General features: G+C 42.1%; 2 pseudogenes; one reads left to right on the top strand and one right to left on the bottom strand.

Annotated features, from left to right (window-relative positions):
* Positions 1 to 311: 311 nt before the first annotated feature.
* LOC110203531 (olfactory receptor 3A10-like) lies at positions 312 to 1,195 on the bottom strand (annotated as a pseudogene).
* A 19,250-nt stretch (positions 1,196 to 20,445) lies between these two features.
* Positions 20,446 to 21,326, top strand: LOC110203533 (very long chain fatty acid elongase 6 pseudogene; annotated as a pseudogene).
* The last annotated feature ends 398 nt before the right edge of the window (positions 21,327 to 21,724 follow it).

Raw genomic sequence — 21,724 nt, 5'->3', positions numbered from 1 at the left:
TTTTTTGGGAGGGAAGGAAAGAGAAATGAAAGAGAGAAGAGTTGGAAAGGAGGAAGAGAAGAGGGAAATGAGAAAAAGGAGTGAGTAAAGGAAGAAGGGAAGGAGGAAAAGGGTAAGGCAATGCGAACATGAAGGAATGAAGTAGAAGAGGGAGAGAAGAAAGGAAGTGTTAAGGGTGGTAGAGGAAGGAGAAAGGAAAGAAATTAAGGAAAATGTCAATGGAGAAAGATAAAGGAAGCAAGGAAAGAAAGACAGGAAGGAAGAAAGCAAAGAAGCAAAGAAACAAAGAGGCTCTGGGGGTGGTAGCTCCCTTATTCCATGGGCCTTTGGCCCATGAACACCCTCCGCAGGGCACCCTGAACTTCAGCGTTCCGGAGGCTGTAGATGAGTGGGTTTAGCATAGGACTGAGGACAGTGTTGAGGATCCCAATGCCTTTGTCATTGTCTGATGTCTCAACAGAACCCAGATGCATGTAGCTAAAGAGGCCTGTGCCATAGAAGATGCTCAGGTGTGAGCTGCAGGTGGAGAAGGCCTTCTTCCGGCCCTCAGCTGAACAGATCCGCAGCAGCCACATGGGCATAGGAGGCAGAGATGAGCACCAGGGGCATCACACCCATGAAGGCTGAACCTACAAAGAGCAGCCTCTCATTGAGACTAGTGCTGGAGCAGGAGAGGCCAAAAAGCAGTGGTACATCACAGTATCAAATTGGGGCCATAGAAGTTGAGCACAGACAGAGCCACTGTATGGGTCACTGCATTGCAGAAAGAGATGGTCCAGCATATGCCTATCAGACTCCCCTGGGTGCTTGTGCTCATTTGAGTGGGATAGGTCAGTGGGTGGCAAATAGCCAAGAAGCGATCATAGGTCATGGCAGTCAGTAGGTGTCAATCCACACCAGCCAGCAAGTGGAAGAAGAGGTGGGAGAAGCAGGAAGCAAAGGAAACTGAATGGTCTTGGGACAGAAGCAGTTTCAGCATTGGGGGCACTGTGACAGTGATGCACCCGATGTTGAGGAAAGACAAATTCCCAATAAAGAAGTACATGGGTGTGTGCAGCTTAGGCTCCATGTAGATGGCTACATAGGCCAGGAGAAAGATAGTGAAGAGAATGGGTTTCAGTTCCTGACACTCTGTTAGCCCTAGCAGGATGAATTCAGTCACAGATGTCCTGTTCTGACCAGGTCCCAGATCCATGGGCCCCTGCCCTGACCAGACATTGGATTTGGGGATAGCTGGAACCTGCTAAAATGGGGCAAGAATGAGACTGGTGGGGGAAGCTACTGAATCTGAAAGGAGCAATGGTCTGTATACTAGTGAATCAGGACTCTGGAAATTGGAGAAAGTTGAGGCGGAGATAGACTGAAACCCATGTGGTGATAGCAGTGGTGTGGCACTTGCAGCTGCTGGTCTAACTGAGAGAGAGGTGCTCTTCATCTTCAGGTTTTGCTAGCCTTGACTTTCTGCTCTCTTTCCTGGAGGAATTTGAGCTGGGCTTTGAAAATTAACCACAGCCCTCCCCAGAATCAGAACTAATTGAATCCAGGTCAGCTTTGATATGTGTAATAATGCTTCATTGATTCATAGATTATGAGAGCTGGAAAGGTCACCTTGTCCAACCCCCTGAATTGTAAGCGTGGATAAATGAGACCCAGAGAGAAGTGGGGAGTCTGGGGTGATTGAGTAGGGAATCTATTTAGCAGAGTTACAGAGATCAGCCTAGTTCAGGGTTTTTTCTTTTTTTTTCTTTTCTTTCTTTTCCTTTTTTTTGGGCAATTGGGGTTAAGTGACTTGCCCAGGGTCACATAGCTAGTAATTATCAAGTGTTTTGGTCTGAGGCCAGATTTGAACTCAGGTCCTCCTGACTTCAGAGCCGGTGCTCTATCCACTGCACCACCTAGCTGCCCCCTAGTAGTTCAAGTTTGATATGTGTGTGTGTGTGTGTGTGTGTGTGTGATGGTGGTGGTTCATGGATCCTTAGGTTGGTCAAGCTGAAAAGGACCTCAGACACTACCTTGTCCAATACCCTAACCCCCTACTCTCAGTTTTTTCTCTGGGGAAACTAAAGCCCTGAGGTGTTATGTGCTGGAGTTAGGAAGAGAGTGGGCCCAATGTTATGACAGGCTTCAGACTGTAGTTCCTCAGCAGTCACAGAGTACAACTAAGGCTGTCTTTCATGAAGGGGACTTGCTGACCTCAATACCATAGGATGGAAAGCTAGAAGGGTCCTTTGAGATTCTGTAGTCTCAATCCCTCATTTTATAGCTGAGAAAAGAGGCTCAGAGTTAGAAAGAAAGGGGCTGGGGAGTGATGACACAGAAACTGGAGCTAGGCTAGAAATAATGGCAGAATAATGAAACCTAGACCTAGTGTGCACTGAGTGATGAGGCTTGAGCAGAAAAGGCCTGGTTCCTAATGGAGACAGAATGAAAGGGACAGGGGAAGAGAGGCCACCAAGCACCTAGGTTAGTTGGTCACTGTAGTTGGCATGAGATTTACCTCTAAGTTCCCTGTAAGAGGAGATGGAAGGAGAAATGCACTTGGGACTTTTATGAACTCCTTGTTTGATGAAAGAAAGCAGACAAGTTTGCCTGGAGACACAGGTCTTTCCCTGGGATTGAATGCCTGGAGAAATTGATTACATGGGTTTTTAGAATTTCAGTTCTGTGGAACAAGCATGTACCCCTAACTCTGTGCAGGATGCTCAGACCATTGGCACTTAGGAACAAGGCCTTTGATCTATCAGTCCCACCATTGGGCACATACCTTAAGGACGCCAGTGACAAAAAGAAAGGAACCATAGGTAACCAAATAATCATAGGAGAACTTTGTCATAGCAGAAAACTGGACACAATGTGGGTGCCCATGAAGTGGAGTATGCCTGAGAAAATTGTATTGTATGAATATGATGGGCTATTATGGTACCATGAGGAACAATTCAGAGAAACCCAGAGACTTGAATGAAGTGATGCAGGATGAGGAAAGTAAAGCCAAAAGGGCAATGTCTCCACGAATGTCAGCCCTCAAAGACCATGGAAACTCAACGAATGTCAATGCCAGATCCTTGGCCCAAAGAAGAGAGGATAATAAACATATCCCTCCTCTTGGTAGAGGGGTGTGTGTGTGCATGTGTGCATGTGAGTACATGTGTATGTATGTGTGCAAACATGTGCATGTGTGTGCACATATGTGTGGGCATATGGGTATGTGTGTAAATGACTAGGAGTGCAGAATGGTGCCTGTCCTGTCAGATATGTTTATTCTCAATGTCAGTTTTGCTTATCTATGTCTCTTTCAGGGGATGTAATGGTGGTGGTTTTAAAAAAAACATGCATTGCTTAAACAAAATTAAAATGAGGGGCTTAGACTAGATGGTTTCTTAACCCTGTTTGAACTAGGTGGTCCATGACTCAGTGATTTTGAGCCTCAGGTTTTCCTTTCTTCTCAAAAGAAATAGCTATGGAGATCTCTTGTACACTATGGTTTGGAGGAAGCCCATGGGGACGCCATCCTACTCTGAGAATTGGGTGAGAAGCATTTAGAGTTAGGCTTAGAGACGGTCACACTCAGGTCATCTGAGGGAGATTGTCTGCATTGAATGCTGAAGTGCCGGGAGCCTCAGAAATCATCTTCCCCAAGGTACTGGGGACTGGGCACTGGGCACTGGGGAAGGAAGCCCAACACAGGTAAGGAAGTCGCTAGGGCTGTGATTCTTCTGCTGCAGACCAAATAGACTTGTTGATGTTACGAGGCTTGGTGAGATTGAAGAGGCAGGTCTACGAGAAGGCAAAGAGATGGGGATAGCACAGGCATCCCTATGTCATCCTCACCTCCATATAGCTCCCAGAAATTAGTATTTTCCCATCTATAATAAAGCTTAAATAGGCTGAACTTGTTGACTGCTGTGTACTAGTGATTTCCGCCCTGTCTTTAAAGTTTGCAGGTATTCACTTCCCAACTCCTCTCTTCTGATTCCTGACTCACTCCCCCCCCTTTTTTGGGATTAAGTGACTTGCCCAGGGTCACACAGCTAGTAAGTGTCAAGTGTCTGGTCTGAGACTGGATTTGAACTCAGCTTCTCCTGACTCCAGGGCCAGTGCTCTATCCACTGCACCACTTGGTTGCCCCGTCACTCACTCTTTTTCCTTTTCTTACCTAACTGTCCTTGAATGGTTGGCTCATACCATGTCCTGGTGGATAACAAACCAGGCAGGAGTTGGGTGGGCATGTACCATTTCTAGCTTCTTGAAGAAGTGGTATTTACTGCTGAAAGGAACTTTAGGGATCTCATCAAGTCCAATTCCTTCATTCAATGGATATGGAAACCAAGGAAACAGTGCAAAAGTGACCTGTCCAAGGCCAAATAGGTAGTAAGTGCAGAGCTAGAATTCAAACCCAGGTACTCTGACATTAAACCCAACTGCTGTCTTCTAACTTTCTCACTTCTGTCCATCCTCTCCTAGATCCTGTTCCATATCCTGCTTCTATTCATTCTTAGTCTCCCTTTATTTCATGTGCTTCCTGCCCACTCTCTATCCCCTTGACGCTAGGGTCCCAGGTCTTCTCCATCTCAGCCCAGTCTGTCTCTTGATCACTTTCCTCCTCAAACATTAGCATATCCAAGCAAACTCAGTCACCCTGAATCTGGGTTCGGCTGGACATTGTGAGTCTACTAGAGACCTAGAATTACCTATCTGTCACAGATCCAGCTCCTGAAACTCTTGAACTTATTTTCTATGGCCTCCCAGAACTTTTTATGACTCCCCTTTCCTCTCCTGAGTTCAAACACCCACATTTATCGAAGAGGAAAGAGGAGGAAGACAGAATTATAGATATGCTAAATCTGAGAACTGTGGGGGACCTTAGAGGTCATCTCACCCAAGCCATATATGGCCAAAGGTCCCCTCTACAACAGACCGTATGAGTCATCCTCCAGTTTATGCTCAACTATTGTTACCAATTATGGCCCCTGGGATGATATAGAAAAAGCCCATGACCTATTCCACAGGAAAAGCATTCAGGCATATGTCGAAAGCTCTCATGTCCATTCTCCTCCTGTCTCCCAACCTAGTCCAGTCCATTTACAAAGTAAACATGAGACCTGGCTTTTCATTCTGCCTCTGACTCATGTAGTGACCTTGAGTAGGTCCCTTCCCCCTCTCCAGGCCTCAATTCCTGCCTCTGCAAAATAAAGGGGTTGGAGTAAATAATTTCTAAGCACCTTAAAACAAGGTGATTTTGGTCTGATGTAGTTACCTTGAGCCTCAGTTTATTCTCCTCAAAATGAGTGACCCTGGAGTGACCTCAAGTTCTGAGAGTCTGCAGTTTAGGCAGAGCTACCGCAAGGATGGTTAAAGTAGCAACTCACCCTGCTCTGGGAGCTGTGGGATTGGGCCATGGGACCTACTTGTATATAGATGAGAAGTAGCCAGGTGGAGCCAGTTGATCTACCTAAAGGGTAAGAGGCTTATAAAGAGAAAGAGAAAGAGAGAGAGAGAGAGAGAGAGAGAGAGAGAGAGAGAGAGAGAGAGAGAGAGAGAGAGATTATTTTCATTTTAGATCAAATCCTTGGCATGATAAATTGCATCTTCCAAGGGAATAAAGCTCAGGTGTAGAAGACAGAGATGGGTAAACAAGTTGAATAATCCCTTGTGTTGCTTCTACCTTGGGGAAAATAAACTTATTGATGGCCAACCTTTCAGGCAGCTGGGGCCTGGAAGTGAAGAGAAGGGGGGAGGGGGCGAGATGGATGCCTTGGCCCAGACAGCGACCCCTTCCTTTCTTTTTTTTTTTAATCTTTTTTTAAACTGTTAATTTATTTTGATTTATCAACAATCACTTCCATAAGCTTTTGAGTTTAAAATTTTTTTCCCCTCCCTCCCCACCTCCTCCCCAAGATGGTGCACAATCTTATATAGACTATATATACATTCCTATTAAACATATTTCATATTAGTCATGTTGTAAGAATTAGAACCAATAGGAAGAACCACCAGAAAGAGGAAACAAAAACAGAAGAAAAAAAAAGCAAATAGTATGCTTTGATCTGCATCCAAATGCCATAGTTCTTTCTTTGGATGCAGATAGCATTTTCCATCATGAGGCCTTTGGAGATGTCTTAGATCCTTGTATTGCTGAGAAGGGTTAAGTCTATCAATATCAGTAATTGCACAATGTTGCTGTTACTGTGTGTAATGTTCTCCTGGTTCTACTTCACTGAGCATCAGACCATAAAAATCTTTCCAGGTTTTTTTGAAGTCTACCTGTTCATTTCTTTTAACACAATAGTATTCCATTACATTTATATCACATTCACAGTTATGATTACTATCTGTGTCTTTCTCTCCATCCTTCCCCCCCGTTTATGCTTTTCTTTCTCCTTTCTCCTTTTCCCTCCTCACTAGTGTTTTGCCTTTGACCACCGCCTCCCTCAGTCCCATCTCCCTTCTATTAGCCCCCTCACTTTTCTTTCCCCTTTTCCCTCCTACTGCCTATAGGGCAAGTTAGATTTCTAGACCTAACTGATTATGTTATTCCCTTCTTGAGCCAAATCTGATGAGTAAGGTTCAAACAATACTCATCTCCCCCCCTTCCCTCTGCTGTAATCAGTTTTTGTGTCTTTTCCTGTAATGTAATTTACCCTTGTCTGTATCCTCCTTTCCTTTTCTCTCAGTACATTTGCTTAGTTAGATCAGATTAATCCACTGACTTGGATCCATTTAACCCACTTGATTAGACTTTTTCTTTTAGTATTACAACAAAGTCAACTTATACCCACCCCTTTATGTATACCCCTCTAATATGATGTAATAACAATACAGTTCTCAACAGTTACAAGTGTCATATTCCCTTGTAGGGGTGTAAACAGTTTGACCTTATTAATAACATGTTGTTTCTTTCTGTCCCGTTTACCTTTTTATGTCTCTCTTGAGTCTTGTATTTGAAGATCAAATTTTCTGTTGAGCTCCGGTTTTTTATCAGGAAGGTTTGGTTGGAAGGACATTTCATTGAATGTCCATCTCCTCCCCTGAAAGATCATGCTCATTTTCACTGGGTAATTGATCCTTGGTTGTAATCCAAGTTCCTTTACCTTATGGAATATTATTTCCAATCCCTATGGTCTTTCAATGTAGAAGCTGTGTAATCCTGACTGTGGTTCCATGATATTTAAATTGTGTCTTTCTGGCTGCTTACAGTATTTTCTCTTTGACCTGGTAATTTTGGAATTTGGCTACTATATTCTTTGGTGTTTTCAATTTGGGATGTTTTTCATGAGGTGACTGGTGGATTCTTTTGATGACTATTTTACCCTCTGGTTCTAGGACCTCAGGGTTTTCCTTGATGATTTCCTGAAAGATGCTGTCCAGGCTGTTTTTTTTTATCATGATTTTCAGGTAGGCCAATCATTTTTAAATCATCTCTCCTGTATCTATTTTCCAGGTCAGTTGTTTTACCAATGAGGTATTTTACGTTTTCATCTATTTTTTCATTCTTTTGTTTTTGTTTGACTGATTATAGCTGATTGGCTCTCACAGAGTCATTAGCTTCCATTTGCCCAATTCTACTTTTTAACAAATTGTTTTCTTCTGTTAGATTTTGTACCTCCTTCCCCATTTGGCCAATTGTAGTTTTTAGGGACTTGTTTTCTTCAGTGTACTTTTTTCCCCAGTTGGCCAACTGTATTTTTTTTAAGGACTTGTTTTCTACAGTTAATTTTTGTCCTTCTTTTTCCAAGCTATTGACTCTCTCTTGCATACCTCTCATTTCTTTTCCCATTTTTTCTTCTACTCTTATTTGACTTTTAAAACCCTTCTGGAGCTCTTCTAAGAAGGCTTTTTGGGCTTCAGACCAGTTCATATTCCCTTTTGAGGTTCCAGATGTGGGTTTGTTGACAATGTTGTCCTCTTCAGAATTTCTGCCTTGATCTTTACTCTTCCCATAATAAGAATCTATAGTACGTTTCTTTTTGCTCATGGTGTTTGTTTATTTCCTGGCCTTTAAAGAGATTGGGCTCTCCTGCTGGGGAGCAGAGGGCACTGACCCAAGCTTCTTATGTTGGGAGCCTAAGGCCTTGGTCGCTGGTTTTGTGTGCTGGGGCCTCCAATGTTGGCAGTTGGAGGCTGTAGGGTTCTGGCAGCTTACCTGGTGTTGGGCTGGAATCAGCAACACTGGGACTCTAGGGGTTGGATTGGGTAGTATGGCCCCTGGAGGTGCCTGCTTTTCTTTTCCTTTTGCTTTCTTCAGCTCCTTTCAGATGGATGCTGCAGGATGTTTATCCATCTGGGGCCCTTTGGAGCTTGCTTCCCTTATTTATTCATTTATTTTTTTGTTGTGTCTAGGCAATGGGGTTAAACGACTTGCCAAGGGTCACACAGCTAGTAAGTGTTATGTGTCTGAGGCCAGATTTGAACTCAGGTCCTCCTGAATCTAGAGCTGATACTCTATCCACTGATAGTGGATAGTACTTTTGCTGAGGCAGTGGGAGACCTGGTGCTGTAGAATGCCGAGGCACCTGGTGTTTTCCAAGCTGGTTTCCAACAGTTCCCCCACCCTCACTGAGGCACTAGGGGGTCCAGGTGTTGGTGTTTGCCTGCTCAACCACCTGTGTTTCAGGATCTCCCCCTAGTATGCTGAGGTGGGGCTTTCTGCTAGCTTGCCGGGATGCCTCACATTCTGTACTGCTCCCCTAACCCCAGGGCAATAGGGGCCTTTCCCATTAATCTCTCAAGCTACCTGGGCTACTGGACTGCTGCACCCCATCTTTCTTCTGGTTCAGCTATTCCAGGTTTTTTCCTGGGGTGATATTTTCTGGGCTTTCAGAGGTTAACAACGGAGGGTAAGAGCTACTTCTTACTCCACCATCTTGGCTCCCAGAAGCAGAAGGTCCGACCCCTTCCTTTCTAAGCACATCAGTGCCACCATGAAAGTGAACCAAGAGATTGTGCTGCTTACTTGTGATTTTCATTCTTTCCTGAGACTGTCCCTAGTCACTTTTGACCTCCTCACTTGACTATTTTGGGCTAATCTTCTCACCTGTATAAGGAAGGAATGGGTAGGCTAGATGATCCCTAAACATCCCTCTAAGTTCTAACAGTCAAAAAATCCTGAATTTCTACCCCTCATTGTCCTTTGGTCTTTCCCTTTGGGGGAAGCCAGGACAACTCTAAACGCTCATCCACATGTCAGCCCTTCTGATACTAGAACGGCTTTCATATCACCCTACCAAGTCTCCTCTTCTCTAAGCTCAATATGTCTAATTCCTTCATTTGCTCCTTATATGAGATAGATTCAAAGCCTGTAGCCATCCTTGGTTGCCCTTCTATGGACACTTTCTGGCTCATGAATGTCCTCCTTAAACCATGATGCCTAGACCTGAACACAGCATTTGAGATGTGATCTGTCCAAGGAAGAGATTATACCGGGACTGTCACCAACTTGTTCCTGGAATATGTGCCTCTCCTCATATGCCCCGAGGTAGCATTGACTCTTTTGGCTGGCCCATCACACTGCTGACTCATATTGTCCTCAGGTAATCCTCTGAAGCCCTTAGGATCCCCCCCCCAAATGCTTCTGCTTTTTTTGGTGTCCTCATATGTGAATGACTTGCTCTCTTGCAAGCCCCTGAGGTATCAAAAATGCAGAAGGTGCAGAGGATTCACAGATATCCACAAACAGACAAACACACAAGACTGAACAGCCCATGAGGTCCCCTGAAAAGGGATGAGGTGAAGGTTGTTCTTGAGGCCACCCTTTGATATCATAGTAATTCCTTCTTTCCCCCAGACTCTTATCCTTTCTCCCCTAGACTCATGATACTCTGTGATTCAGAAGTTAAACAGGGGCAGCTAGGTAGTGCAGTGGACAGAGCACGCCCTGGAGTCAGGAGGACCAGACTTGAAATCTGGCCTCAGACACATTAACACTTAACTAGCTGTGTGTGACTCTGGGTAAGTCACTTAACCCCAACTGCCTCACCCCCCCCCCAAAAAAAAAGTTAAACATATTTTGGGGCTAACACAGAATCCATTGTCCATCGGACCTGCACTGTCCAAGGTACTCACTATATTTTCTCTGCACATAGGACACTGCACAGTAACTATTTATGCAGACCATCTTCATCTTTCTCCAATGAGCTTTCTGGATCAGGAAATGCCCTTCTATCTTTATAAGGTCAGAATCTCAGGGTCTCAAACTTGGGAACTTATACACTTAAGAATTCAGGGTTAACTGTGAGGTTGCCTAGGATATCCTTCTTCTCTGACAAGGTTAGATTCTGGGTCACACTCCTTAGAGAATTAAAAATGTCCTCTCCTTCATGCAGGATTTGATGTCCATAAACATTGTCCATGAGGTATCTCTAGGTTAAGCATTTTCACAGATTTGAACTGGAACTATATTCAGAAGGCAATCCACCAGGACCTATAGCAGTTCAGTGCCCCCAAGGTCCCCGCAGCACTCTACAAAGGTTTTGAGTTAAAATCTCTTGAAACTTCCAACCCACATGAAAAGATTTCTTCAGGCCTTTGAGACAGTGCATCTGACATCAACCCTGAATGAATTAGGGTTAAATGCAGTGCTTTGGGCTGAGAGGTTGAGGTTAGGGAAAATGCTCTCTTCCTTTCCTTGCTAATTTAACCTGACTCCTTAACTGTTTCCAAATCCACCTGTCAGCCATGACTCAGTCTGAGGCTTTGCAAAGCCCACTCTGCAGCATTTCTCTGATCTAAGCAAAGACTAGCTAATCAGAAGGTTCAGTTCCATCTATCAAATGGGATAATATGAGGTCCCAGAGGATCCAATGAGATCCTTCTTGCAGACCTCAAAAGCAGTAGAGAAATGCCAGTCACTTGTTTCACAAGTATCCTTCCTTGGCATCAGGCAGGCATGTGCCGGCCCTCAGAGTGTTTAGACAGCCCAGGCCTCCTGTCCAGGCCCTCTTCCTTCCTCATCCCTGCTGTTTTCGGGTGTTTGCTGAGCTTTTCTCTGGTGGCTTCTACGTGGAGTCTAAGGACCCTGCCTGGATTCATCAATTGCTTCTTGGTGACACAAGTGCTCAGGCTGGGTTCCTACAGCTAGAGGAGGTGCAGGACCAGCTTTGAGAACTGGAGCGCAGAATTCTGACTCACGTGGCAGAAGAGCAGGACAAGTCTGCAGCAAAGCTGCTGCCAGGTTGAGGCTGATCCTTCTCAAGGCCGGAGTGACCACTGGGGTGACAGAGGAGGTGAGGCCTGCCTCACTGCTGTCCTCCTAGCTGAGGTCACAGATTTGCCCGGAGAGGAGCCTGCCAGGAGAGAGGGAGAAGCACTGGCCAAGCAGGCAGCACCCTTGCCTGTCCCCTACATCGGCTGGGCCGGTCCTGCAGGTGGCCTGGCCCACAAGTGTATATCTATTTTAAATTTCCTTTGGACTTCCCTTTTCTCCTCTTCAACCACTTTCCTATCTTTTTTCCCCAAGTTGATTCTTTTTTCCCAAGGTGAATCTACATTTAAATGCACATTTATCACTATTAGATTCCTTATGGAATATGGTCCTTGAGATTTTCTTTCCAGATAGGAAAGTCAAAAATGAAATGGTTTCACTTGTTTCCCAGGTGCTGTTTGTTGTGGTCACTCACTTACCTAGCCCCAAAACATTGTGTTTCAAAGGAATGTTAAACATTATTTAAATGGTGCGGGGACAGAGCTAACACAGTGCAGTAAATGCAGCAACTTTCTTTAGCTCTCCCCCAAACACATCTTGAAATAACTTGAAAAAATGGCTCTAAATAAATTCTAGAGCAGCAGAAACTACAAAAGACAGAGTGATGCAAATGTCCATTCCAAGACAATGGATGGTTGATTAGAAAGCTCTGTCTCAGTTTGATTAGAAAGATCTATTGTGTAGAGCTAGGAGAGAAACACAGTTCACCTTGGGCATGTAGGAAATCAACCTGGTCCAGGGCTCAGGGGACTGAATCGTGGGCAGCTGTGGCATTTCCCCGATTCCTTGACCCAGAACTCCAAAGACAACTTAGAATGTCACTATGAAAATTCTGTGACCTCATGAGAGAGAAAGTAATTCTCAGCCCCATTCCAGGTTGTACCCCTGGTGGGGCGGGCAGCTGCTTCTGGATATTCTAGCCCACAGATTGAGGGGGAATTCAGTGGCTGATCAGAGGGAGATTAGTGATTTCTATGGGTGTAGAGGTAGAATTCTCTTTCTTTGCCATGGTTTTATGTGGGTCACAGTTCTGGGTGGCACTCCTGGGGCAAGGAAGAGTGCTGGCGTGGTGGAGCTATTACAATGGGGCAGAGAGAATACTCCTCACAGTTCCAAGGTAAAAAGGAATGTTTGTGGTCACTGATAGATCAGAGCACAGGCCAGGAAAGGAGTAAATACATCACTCTTTATCATACCACTTTGGAGACCTGAAAAGTTAGATGTTTCTGGAAATATCTGTGAACATAATTGCAGAAAACCCTCAAAGCTTGGGACAGTGTATTCTGCACACTGGATGTAGATCCTTTACCTTTTTAATACTCAAGTAATTGGCTGGGATCATGAGCAAACTGTGCAAAAAATGTCAGAGCATAGAATCTCTTTTTTGGTGGCAAAGAAGATGAAAACATACAACTAGGAGACGACAACAAAGTCAAAGTTCCTACTCCATAGCCACCAAGAAAAATAGGTCGCAGGCCATGGAAGAGCTGGGAAGAGTAATAAAAGTGACGCAAGAAAATCATAAAAAAACTAGTCAGCAGTTTGCTAAAGTAGACCCAAAAAATGGTGAAGAAAATCACACTTAAAAAACTAGAGAAACCGAATGGCAAAAGAGGTCCAAAAAGCCAATGAGGAGAAGAATGCCTTTAAAAGCAGAATTGGCCAAATGGAAACAGTCCAAAAGCTCACTGATGAAAATACTTCCTTAAAAATTAGAATGGAGCAACTGGAAACTACTGACTTTATGAAAAATGAAGACATTGTAAAACAAATCCAAAAGAATAAAAGTCAAAGACAATTACATATATCATAAAAATAACAACTTACTTGAAAATAGATCCAGGAGAGAGAATATAAAAATTAGTAGATCATCTGGAAAGCCACGATCAAAACAAAAAAAGAGGCTAGACATCATCTTTCAAGAAATTATTAAGGAAACTGTCCTGCACTTCTAGAATCAGAGGGCAAATAGAAATTGAAAGAATCCACGATCTCTTCGTGAAAGAGATCCCCAAAGGAAAACTCCTAGGAATATTATAGCCATTCCAGAGTTTCCAGGTGAAGAAGAAAATATTACAAGGGCCAGAAGGAAACAATTGAAGTACTGTGGAAACAGAATCAGGATAACATAAGATTTAGCATGTTCCACATTAAAGGACGCAGGGCATGGAATATAATATTCCAGAGGGCAAAGGAGATAGGAGTACAACCAAGAAACACCTACCCAGCAAAAGTGAGTACAATCCTCAGGGGAAAACATGGTCATTCAGTGAAGTAGAGGACTTTCAAGCATTCCTGATGAAAAGAGCAGAGCTGAATAGAAAATTTGAAATTCAAATACAGGACTCAAGTGGAACATGAATAGGGAAACAGGAAAGAGAAATCATGATAGACTTATTAAGATTGAACTGTTTACATTCGTGCATGGAAAGATGATATTTATAACTCATGAGATCTTTGTCAGTATTAGGGCAGTTGAAGAAAAAATATATGTATGTATATAGATAGAAAGATAGATAGATGGATAGATAGATAGATAGATGGATAGATATAGATAGATAGATAGATAGATAGATAGATAGATAGGTAGATAGAGAGATACAGGGCACAGGGTGAGTTGAAGATTAAGGGGTCATGTGTGGAGAATAACATTAAGGGATGAGAGAAGATGATACTTGGAGAAGAGAAAAGGGAGAGGCAGAATGGGGTAAATTATCAGAAGAAAACATAGAAAAGAAAAGTCTCTAACAGTGGAGGGGAAGCAGGGGAAGGTGAGGGAATGAGTGAATCTTACTGTCATTGGATTTAGCTTAAGGAGGGAGTAACATACACATTCAATTGGGTATAGAAATCTGTGTTACCTTACAGGAAAATAGGTGGAGAAGGGGATAAGAGAACAGGGTGATGATAGAGAGGAGGACAGATTGGGAAAGGGGGTAATCAGAAGCAAATAATTCTTGAGGAGGGACAGGGTCAAAAGAAAGAATAGAAGAAATGGGAGGGCAGGATAGGATTAAGGGAAACAGAGTTAGCTTTTCACAACATGTCTACTATGGAAGTGTTTTGCATAACTGCACATGTACAACCTATATTGAGTTGCTTGCCTTTTCAATGAGGGTGGCTGGGGAGGGAGAAAGAGAGAAAATTTGAAACCTAAAGTTGTGAAAACATATGTAGAAAAAATGTTTTCACATGGTACTGGGAAATAAGAAATACAGGAGATGGGGTATAGAAGTCCATGTTGCCCTACAGGAAACTAGAAGGGGAAGGGGATAAGAGAAGGGGGGAGAGATGGAAGAGAGGACAGAGTAGGGGAAGGTGTACGATGGGGCAAAAAATTGGAACTCAAAAACTTGTGGAAGTGAATATTGAAAACTAAAAATAAATACATTTATATTAAAAACAATATTCTGATTCCCAAATGAAATAATCTCCAGTATCAAGACATATCTTTACTATAGAATACCAGTTATATGGGGCTAATATTCTATTGGATCCGGAATTAACTGAAGCCTCTTTTAATTCTTTTAACAATTTAAATTTAAACTGTCTCTGAACTCCAGTGTTTGTACTTGGGTTATTTACATCTTCCTCCTCATGTACTGGAAATAGCATTATTTTGGGCACAGGTAATTTGAATTCCATGGGTACTACCTGTCCCTTTTCCTCTGCTTTTATAATTGCCTTTTCTAATAATCCTTTACAGTGTATTTTATGGCTTTTTTGATATTTATTTATCTCCTCATTATGTTTTCTGTAGGAGCTTGATCTATGTGAGGGTGAGGGATGTGGTGGTGCTGAAGGTCTAATACATTTTGCATAGATAACATCTTCTACAATTCTAAGCTTTTCCTGAAATATTCTATTCATATCTTCTTCTTCCTTAGTTCCTGCCCCCAAATCTGCCTTATGTATTTCAGTTATTAATAACACATCCTCTTGAGGATCGAGACATATTTTTAGCACGGTTGAAATTGAGAATGTAGCTATGGAGAAAGCACCTGGACGTACTTCTCTATAGTAATCACTCATTTGTCTACCCACCGTTTCCCTTATTTGTAAATCGATTTTTCTTTCCTGAAGCACCCACGGGCAGCATGTTTCTACACATTCCAAAAATTCCTGTAACTGACCATCTGTGAAGAATAAACTTATTTCTTCACTATTTCTTTTAAAAGTTGCACATTATTTTCTCTGTCTTTGCTTCTGCTTTGTATTTGATCCATACTTTCAATGCCAGGTGCGCCTCCCAAAACCTTAAGAGAGTGCTTATGGCCTTCCAAAGGGATACTATTGTTATGCTGCAGCCCTTTTCTTTTCTTTTCTTTTCTTTTCTCATGCTCCTATTCCGAAGCCTTTTTACTTTTGTTTTTCCTATTTCCCCACTTTACCCGGAGCCTTTTGACCCCTAAAACTGTTAAAAAATAGGGTGTTGCGACCTTCGCTCTCTTTACCTTGATTGCACAGGTTGAGCCGCCAAGGCCCTTCTTTTCATAGCGCAGAACCGCCAGGAGCTTTTTCTCCAGAGTTTCCAAGAGAGCTCCTTGCTCCTATCTCTTTTGCTTTTGAGCCCTTTTGATTGCCAGGGTCCAGTTTAAATACTGAAAATAACAATCACCCCGGAGGCCCTCGTGGCTAATCCCAGCCCTCAAGTGATTTTTTAATAAGACACACCGTTTTGCTATCAATGTACCTGAAATCCCACCGTAAGGTATTAGTTTAATTATAGAGACCTGCTTGCTATCACAGTTCAGGATTGGTCAGAGTACCCAGGCAGTAGAAAGTGGTGCAATAACAATAATCCTATCAGAAGGATCAGGAAAAACTCCTTGTGCAAAATAATATTTTGATCTGCATCTTAAAGGAAGAAAGGGGAGTCCATTCCAGGCATAGAGGATGGCCAGTACAAAATGAGCTCAAGCATCAAATCAAAATGCCATAACTTTCCAACGAGCTAAATCATCAATGAAAAACATCAACGTGCAACAGAGAAGCATGTGAAGCTTTTCTTTCAAATATGGTCATTGGCATAGCTTTCCTTAAAAAGATAGGAAAATGGATTGTCTGGAACAGAGAGAGTAAAGAGTTTAATTAGATCCTGAGTATTGGAGAGAGGAGGTGATGGACAAAAGAGTCTTGAGAGACAATTGGAGGCCACTTAACTAGCTGGCCCAACGGATTGAGCATCAGGCCTGGAGTCAGGAAGACTTGTCTTTTGAATCTGAGTATATCCATTTCCTTTGCTACATAGATCCAAGTGGTCATAAGCTGTCTCTGGAGACATAAATTAGAAGATAATGAAGAAAGTGTTTCACATTTAGTACTCACATATTAGCATCACAGAGTGCATATTTATTGGTTCATATTAATTTTCTGATGTATGGTGCAGATTGGTTTGAGGGTATCCAGGTATCATGCAGCTTTGCTTGTACCAGGCTATCTGTAGCAGCCATTTTTCAGACAGTGGTTCGTATATTCCACTGGAGTCTTAGAACCTCTATCTTTGGCTCTTACAATATTCATACTTATTTGGGGTGTCCCTGTTCAAGTCTTCTGACCTTGAACTAATCACTTCCACTTTCTAAGTTTGACTTTACTATTTTAAAAAATGAATGTTGAAATGCTGGAGCTACAAGAGACCTTAGAACAAATAATATAGAATGTGAGCACAGAGAAAGGACCCTAAGAATATCTTTTAGAGAATTTTAGTACAATGGTCTTATTTTATAGTTGATGAAACTGTCGCTCAGAGGGGGTAAAAGAGTTACTCAAATCACACAGCAAATCAATAGCAGATCCCCAAAGAAAAGTTAATTACCTTTTAACATCAATTTTTTGTTCTTTCTAATGTATCAATATGGACCCCAGAGCCCCCATACAGTATTAACTATTCAAATTCTCTGATGTCAAACAAAATATTAGACTCACCTCTGTTCCTTCTAATTGATCATCTAAGAGAGAGAAAAGGAGATTCCAAAGAATTAGTCTATGTATCAGAAACACATTATCCTAATCTTAGTAAACCCTAACATGAATTAGGTCAACCTTTTTTTCCTTCCTAATTTCATCCTGGACGAGACTAACTAGGGTCAGGAAACGGATACAAGTTTTAGTATGGCCTTCGTCAACAGTACTAAGGGTTGATACTCACAAGGGAGAAGGGTTGAACTTGGTTGTCTAATACTTCCACTGAATCAGTTCATAGTCCAGAGGAAGTAGAATCATAAAGTGTGAGAGCTGGAGGGCTGCTAGAATATGGAACAGAAAATGTGAGAGGTAAAAGGGCACCAAGAATGTAGAACATTAGAACCTGACCTCAGAATATAGATTTAGACAACTAAAAATATAGGTTTAAAAAGATATATGCAGGATAGGAGCAGCTCGGTGGCTCAGTGGATAGAGCTCTGGTCTTGGGGTCAGGAGGACCTGAGTTCAAATTTGGCTTTGGACATTTGACACTTACTAGCTGTGTGACCCTGTGCAAGTCACTTTATCCTGATTGCCTCACCAAAAAGCAAAAAAAAAAAAAAGGATAAACACAGGATACAAGCAAGCCCAGGTGAAAAAGGATGATTATAAAATATAGGAAAGACCTGTAATAACAGCACTGGGAATGCTAAAGATTGCAATGAGCTGAAGTTAATAGGGAAAACAAAAGGCTTTTGCTTGTGTCTGTGTTCTCTAAGTTATTTTATTTAAAAAAAAGTAGGATCAAATAAGTCAATCACTGAGTCAACTAGCATGTTGTGCCAGCTGGTGTCTCAGGGAACAGAGTGTTGGGCCTGGAATCAGGAATATCTGAGTTCAAATCCAGCTTCAGACACTTCCTAGCTGTGTTACCCTGGGCAAGTCAGTTATCCTTGCTCTGTCTGACAAAAGGATCCACTGGAGGAGGAAATGCCAAACCATTTCAGTATCTCTGCCAAGAAAACTTTATGGAACAGTTATGATTATAGGGTCATGAAGAGTTCAGACATGTCTGAATGAGTGAATAACAGCAATGTGTGCCTGGGGAGACAAAAAAAGATAAAAGACAATCCCTGGTCCAAGGCACTCACAACATAATGGAGAAGACAACACGTAAATCACTATGAACAAACAGGATAGATTCAGGATAAACTGGAAATGGTCATCAGAAGGAAGGGAATGAGATTAAGAGTAGAGTGAGTAATGGCTCAGGGCAAATGGAGAAGCTAATGTATGACAACATGAAAACAGAGAAGCTCAACTCTCAAGTTGCTTTAATTTTCTTAGACTATGAGAATGATTTATAGATTACAAAGGACATGACCAAAATGGTTAATAGGAAGTTGATAAGCAAAATACCTCAGGACATCATAATAGATGACTTGACTTTACCTTGATGATTTCAAGACAGCCTGGTAAAGTTCATCCTTAGCAACTGGAAGAATGTGCATTCAGTAAAATATAAGCTCTTTAAGGACAGGGACTATTTGTCATTTTTGTGTTCATGTCCCTAGTCCCTAGCAGAGTGCTTTGCACCATTAGGTGCTTGATAAGTGTTTCAGTTTAAGTGACCTAAGTGTAATTGCTGCGCTATTCTCAATGATCTTTGAAAAACTGTGCAGGATGGGACATTATGAGCCCTTGTTAACCTTCCACCGACCCTGACTTTATAATTGGGGACTTCAATTTATATGTTGATGCCTTCTGAAATATCCTTTTTTCCTAGTACATCAAAGTAGTGCACTGTCATGATCTGAACCTTCCCTCTACCCCAGCCATATATAAGAATAGCCACACCCTTGGAGTCACTAGTACCCAAAGTGTTCTATCTCTATAATCTATAACTCTAAAATTCTTCTATCTAACCCTACCTCATTGCTTTACTTATCTCTATCCCTCATCCTTTCAAATGTATTTTTCATTCTCACCATAACCTCTAATCACTCCACTCTCTGCTTTATTCGGGGACCATGCTGTTATAGATGCACTTTCATTCATGGAAAATCTTGGCCTCATAGTTAAGAATTCCAACTTCAGAGTTTCATGTGCTCTTGAATCCTTGAATCCTTTGTCCTATTGCTGCATATCTCTTTCCTAACCTCACATCTGAGTCAATTTTGCCTTCTGCCTTCTCCACTCCTGTTCTCATGCTGCAGAATATTGCTAGATGAATTCATACAACTGTTCTTACTGGTTCCAATACCAAAGAGTAATGCCTGTTTCTCAGACTCAGATGGTTTTAGTGGGGGAGAAGAACTTAAGGCCTGTTCCCTTACAACAGGTATATCACTGAAGGTTGTAAACAGAAGAGTCACCAGGATTTTCCTAAAATGGGCAGAGGAAAAAGACTAGGTAGTGATATTGAAAGGGCTTTTTGAATGCGATAAGGGTCATCAAAGAGCTTCCCTTGCACTAAATATTTGGCAGGAAGTCTATACGTGACTCATAGTTTCTCCCAAACACTTCCTTTACACATCATCAAGACCCTCTGAAATGTTGCCAGCAATCAGATAGTGCACTGAACGGGAAGGCAGAAAATAAATGTGAGACGTCGGCCAGGCGGAGCAGTAAAGACTGAGTCAGTTTATTCATCTGAGGGTAAAGGATATATAGAGAAAATCTAGCCTAACTTCAAAGAGTGTTTCCCGTGAGACACTCCCCAAAACATCTGCTGAGGATGTGACAACATACATTTCCTCGTTATGAGGGTTCCTAGATTGGGTTGTAGTTTCCAAGGCTTTCCCATGTGCCTTGGTGCCACCTGCATAGAGGAGTGAATGTGTAAATCTAAGGTTCAAAGAGTGAGAAGGAATGTCTCAGTAGCCTCCCTTGCAGGGAGAGATTTGGAGAGCCCTGGTTCCTAAATGATTGAGCCTTGTGGGTTAAGCCTGGACAAGAGGCAAATTCTGTCCTGGATGTTAAACCCAGATCAGACTCTTAGAGCGGCCCTCAACTCAGAAACAAGTTCCCAAGTGTCCTCCATGTAGAGAAATGGAATCATCCAAGTAAGTTTAAGGTGTCTGCTCATGTGTCTGAACCTCAACCTCATAATACAATGAAAATGAAACTTCAAAATGAAACAGGATCAAGAAGAACACCAGATACAGGAGAAAGAGAATAGGAAGAGCAGGAGAAAGCAATGGCAAATCCAGGATGCAGCTTAGAGAGATGCAGAGGGTGCACAAGGAGGGGAAGAAATGGGAGGTTGTTGAGGGAAGGACTTCAGACAGTAATAGAAAGGGGGAGAAATGCTTTTTTGCAGATAATTTACTTATTTTTATATGGAATATGCAGGGATTCAGAGAAGCAGTTCAAATGAACATGTAGTGTTGACTTCTCAGGAATATGAATTTGAAAAGCAATTCAATGAGAACAAAGCCATCCAGTCGATGCAAGAGAACTGGAAGAAAATCGTTCTTATTTTCAGCTCTGTATGCTGCCTTTATATTTGGTGGTCAGCACCTAATGAACAAATGGGCAAAGTTGGAAGTCAGGAAGCCACTTGTACTGTGGTCCCTGAGCATTGCAGTCTTCCATATAGGGTTAGGGTATAGTTGTTGCTCTTCAAACTGGTGCTTATATTGTGTACATTTTGATGACCAAAGGCCTGAAGCAATCAATTTGTGATCAGAGTTTTTACAATGGACCTGTCAGCAAATTTGCGTCTTTTGCATTTGTATTAAGCAAATCACTTGAATTTGGAGAAACTATTAATTATTTTTCAAAAACAGAAACTCATCTTACTACATTGGTGTCACCACATCACTGTGCTGCTCTATTCTTGCTACTTTTAGAAGGACATGGTTGGTTCATGACCATGAACTATGAAGTGCATGCAGTAATGTATTCCTACTATACCTTGCAAGCGGTGGGGTTCCAGGTCTCACCGAAGTTCACCATGTTCATCACCTTGTTTCTGATTACACAGATGTTGATGGGTTGTGTAGTTAACTATCTCGATTTTTCCTGGATGCAGCAAAACCAGTGCCGCTCTCATATTCAGAACATCATGTGGTCCTCACTCATCTATCTCAGCTACTTTGTGCTCAGGGTCATCAAGAAAAGAAAAAAAAAACTAAACAAAATAAAATGGCACCAGGTATCATATATATGGTCCAGCTAAAAATAATAATATTAATAATTAAAAAGCAAGCTTGGCAGCTTAGGGGTAACTAGGTTGATCTAACCCAATGTATGATCCTTTTGTGGTGAGGACTCATTGAGTTCAACTCCATCTCAAAGAACTGCTGCTAAGAGACACCATCCCTCTCATACCTGTCAAGTGTAGGAGGAAAAATGAAAGAAAGAAAGAAAGAAGAAAGAAAGAAAGAAAGAAAGAAAGAAAGAAAGAAGAAAGAAAGAAGAGAAGGAAGGAAGGAAGAAAGAAAGAAAGAAAAAGAAAAGAGAAGAAGAAAGAAAGGAAGGAAAAGAAAGAAAGAAAGAAAGAAAGGAAGGAAGAAGGGAAAAGAAAGAATGTTATTAACAAACTTTATGAAAAAAGTATTTAGTAAGCATCATATTTCCCTAAAACAGAAGACTTTTACTCAAAACCAAACAAAA

Source organism: Phascolarctos cinereus, unplaced genomic scaffold (genome assembly GCF_003287225.1).
Source record: "Phascolarctos cinereus isolate Bilbo 61053 unplaced genomic scaffold, phaCin_HiC Scaffold_8;HRSCAF=390, whole genome shotgun sequence".
Lineage (NCBI taxonomy): Eukaryota > Metazoa > Chordata > Mammalia > Diprotodontia > Phascolarctidae > Phascolarctos > Phascolarctos cinereus.
The sequence above is the reverse complement of the archived record's forward strand: the minus strand, read 5'-3'. Positions and strand labels throughout refer to the sequence as shown.